This window comes from Trichomycterus rosablanca, chromosome 7 (genome assembly GCF_030014385.1).
Source record: "Trichomycterus rosablanca isolate fTriRos1 chromosome 7, fTriRos1.hap1, whole genome shotgun sequence".
Lineage (NCBI taxonomy): Eukaryota > Metazoa > Chordata > Actinopteri > Siluriformes > Trichomycteridae > Trichomycterus > Trichomycterus rosablanca.
In genome coordinates, this window is record NC_085994.1 from 17,841,862 (window position 1) to 17,846,257 (window position 4,396).

Below are 4,396 nucleotides of genomic sequence, written 5' to 3' on the forward strand. Positions count from 1 at the left end.
TAAAACATCTGATGGTTTAAAAATATAGAAGTAGCACACTTACAATTTGGCTTTATGTTTCAGTCTTTATTAGCCCCTTGAAATAGCCATCAACAACTGCTAAACTGAAAACCACTCTGCTGGACAGAATTGGTAAAGTTTGATCAGATTTAAGTGTTGTTAGACACATGTGGCTCTTAATACATACACCGATCAGCCATAACATTAAAACCACCTCCTTGTTTCTACACACATTGTCCATTTTATCAGCTCCACTTACCATATAGAAGCACTTTGTAGTTCTACAATTACTGATTGTAGTCCATCTGTTTCTCTGCATGCTTTTTTTTAGTCTGCTTTCGTCCTGTTCTTCAATGGCAAGGGCCACCACAAAGCAGGTGTTATTTAGGTGGTGGAGTTTTCTCAGCACTGCAGTGACAATGACGTGGTGGTGTGTTAGTGTGCTGGTATGAGTGGATCATACACAGCAGTGTTGCTGAGTTTTTAAATATCGTCTTCACTCACTGTCCACTCTATTAGACACTCCTACCTAGTTGGTCCAGCTTGTAAATGTAAAGTCAGAGACGATCGCTCATCTATTGCTGCTGTTTGAGTTAGTTATCTTCTAGACCTTCATTAGTGGTCACAGGGCGCTGTTGGCTGGATATTTTGGTTGGTGGACTATTCTCAGTCTAGCAGTGACAGTGAGGTGTCTGATCCACTCATACCAGCACAACACACACTAACACACCACCACCATGTCAGTGTCACAGCAGTGCTGAGAATGATCCACCACCTAAATAATACCTGCTCTGTAGTGGTCTTGGGAGAGTCCTGAACAGGGTGAAAAGTATGTAGAGAAACTGATGGACTACAGTCAGTACTTGTAAAAGTACAAACTGTTTTTATATGGTAAGTGGAGCTGATAAAATGGACAGTGTGTGTAGAAACAAGGAGGTGGTTTATAATGTTATGGCTGATCAGTGTATGTACATATAGTTTTAAATATTAAGTTTTATTGAAAAGGGGCTTGTATACGTTTGATGTTCTATGTTTCAAGAGTAAAATGGGATTAATTATAAACCTTGTTCCTATGCCTAGTAATTGTTATGCCCACGAATTCTTATTTAAGACTCTTCTACTTGTATTTTTAATAAAACTATGGGGCACCCAACTCTAATTACTGAGTTTAGGTATTTAATGTAAACCTAAACATATATAGTTGTAAATAGAGTTGTTAAATGTTGCAGCTTTTAGCCCATACATGTCCGTCCCTTTCTTTTACTTTCGGTATAGTGTATTCACATGTTTGTTTTTTTGCAAGAGGGGGACTACACAGAGAGCAGCACTGGGTCACACTGTACTTTCAGGTCACACCAAATATAGCCAGAGCTGAGTACACAAGATAAAATTAACTCACGAGATGGGCGTGTTACATGTGCATCCAAAAGATAGACAGACATTGACTACGCCCAGCACTACATAACTATATATACTATACATAGTGAATCATTGATATCGAGTTAGTTCTGTGCCAAAAATATTTCATTTGCAATATTTACATGCAGCATTGACAAGTGAGTGCTAGAATGGATTTTGTCCAGAAAAAGGGTGACTAGGCAGTGCCATAAACTCAGTGACCAATGTTTTTACTGTTGCCCCTGTTCAGAAGAAATATTACCCGTGCCATTCCCAGCTATTTTTAAGTCCCATAATTAATTGCAGATATTTTTTTTACAGTAAAACCCAGTAAAGTGCTGAAAAAAACAACAGTAGCAGCAGTTGTTGTAGACTACCAAAAACTACCTTTTTTAAAGCTGCAGAATGTAATTTTAGGGGTGTGGACACTTATCTTGTTCGTTAAATCGTAACGAAAGTGTGGATTAATATGAACGTTGCAGTTGTAAAGTCAACACATCTTCAAAAAGTATTCAGTAGTCTTTATGGATCTGTTATCAGTGAAACTATAGCAAAAGTAAAGTTTCTTCTTGATGGATTTTAATGACTGTAAATGAGTCGTAGAGCCAATTGAGCCAGACATCAGATACTTAAATTAGTAGAGAAAACTTGTGTTTCAGAAATTAAGGTAGCTGTCCTGTTAGGCATCGGATTAACTGTGGTTAAGGGTACTGGACTAGCAATCAGAAGGTTGCTTGTTCAATCCCCACCATCATCACTTGCATGCTATTCGGTCATAACTGTAAGTTGCTTTGGATAAAAGTGTGGGATTGTTTTTCTGGGGTTATCCTAGACCCCTTAGTCCAGGTGAAGGAAAATCTTATTGCTTCAGCATAACAAAACATTTTGGACAATTATATGCTTTGTGGGAACGGTTTGGGGGAGGCGCTTTCTGTTCCAGCATGTCTGTGCCCCAGTGCACAATGCAAGGTCCATAAAGTCATGGTTAGGTGAATTTGGTGTGGAAGAACTTGAGAGGTGAGAGCCCTGAACACACCACCATCAAACACTTTTGGGATGAACTAGAATGTAGATTGCGACCCAGACCCTCTTATCCAACATCACTGTCTGACCTTACAAATGCTCTTCTGGATAATTAAGCAAAAATTCCCACAGACACACTCTAAAATCTTGTAGAAAGCCTTCCACATGGACCCAAGAAGTGGTTACTTCTTACCACTGAAATAAGGATCACGACCCATATGAGTCCTGCAATACTACCCTAATTTGTAAAATAAATACTGCAGCTTTAATGCTGATAAAGCTGTTCACTTCATATTGTATGTTGCACTTATATTTTAAAATTGAAGTTTTTCTTATTTTTACTGTAAACTAATAGAACTGTCTATAAATAAAAAATAAGAATATGAACATTTTAACTGGCCAAATAGTGGTACACTGCACACTATCTTTAGGAACAGTACGTACTGCAATACACTTACTGGTTTAGTACGTGGTAGCCCATTTAGTATACAGGCTTGCTGTACGTCCAAAACCACTTCGTGTTCCCTATTTAGTGCACTAGCTAGGGAGATTTGTCCATTTTAAGTCATATAAAAAAGCCGAATGTTGACCATTTATAGTATCCCATAATAATGCATATGTACATTAATTTCAGTTTTACGTAGGTAAATGTATATGAAGCATTTTGTTCTTTGTAAGGAAAAGGTAGGGAAATAGACGAAGAGCGTAATTTAGAACAAAGCCAGTGTTTCGAAATCGCAGCGTGGTCTGAACCAGAAGTGACGCAGAGCAGTAGTTTATTTAGGAACGCAGGTCCAGAGCCGTAGATAGAGAGAGTTGCGACACTCCTTGATCTCGCCGCCACGCGGTCACGTGGTTCATGTAACCCTCCGATAGTTCCAAACAAACCCGCGCTGTCATGTTCTCATATGGGACAGGCAGCAGTAAATGAAATATTAAACAGTAAATAATAAACATTTGTACAATTTCTGGGTATTTTCACCTGCCTTTACATTTACTGCATCTGCTTTAATGTCAATTTGGTATATGAAGTGGAAGATTGATGTTTATAATGACTTAATAGGTCGTTCTTGTTAACACACTACATTATATTAGCATACATTACATAATGCGATATCATTAAGTAGTTTAAACAGTTTTTTATGTTTTGTTTTTTACATAAACTAATCTCCCTTCACTTTCCTGAGGATTCATAATAATAATCATTTTGGCTAAACACTAAGCCATGTGGCTGGATTCATAAGGTTTACCTGCACTAAATGAACAGGTTCATAAACACACTACCGCACCTTTAACATTATAGTGCAGGTACATGAAATAGCTTCATTCATCTCTTATTTCATGAGTAAGTAATAATTTATTTCTACATGTAATACATGAATTAATTCATAATTAATATGCACTAGTTCATTTTGTTTCATAATGTATGTGGTGGACAAGGTACACAAACCATGTAGCTGAGTTGAAGTAGAGATATCCAAGGTAAAATATTACTCCAGTAAAAGTAGTAGTAAAAGTAAAAATACCTCCACTAAAGTACTAAACTAAATTTACCTTCAAATGTACTTAAGTATGAAAGTAAAAGTAGCATGATTTATTATGGCTCTTATGTTTTATTATCATTTCTGTAACAAGACTCTTGATTAATCAACTTTTAATTAATCAATTTTAGGTGAAAAGACTCGTGTCAATAATTTAGCTTAGCTGACTAAGCTAAATTCATTTATACCTATTAATTAAGATAAACATGTAACATTTAGTGCTGAGCAAATGCTAAACAATAACAGTATTAAGTATATTAATGACATTAAATTCATTATTTTTTTAAAACAAAGCAACAAACAGCTAAAAATGAATGGGGCTCTATGGGACATTTGGAACTATTCAGAGCTCCACAACCCGGAAGCTGCACAGAAAATATGTCCCGCCCCCTTTCCAACGGTTCCCTCTACCGCTCTGGCAAGGTCGTTCTTCA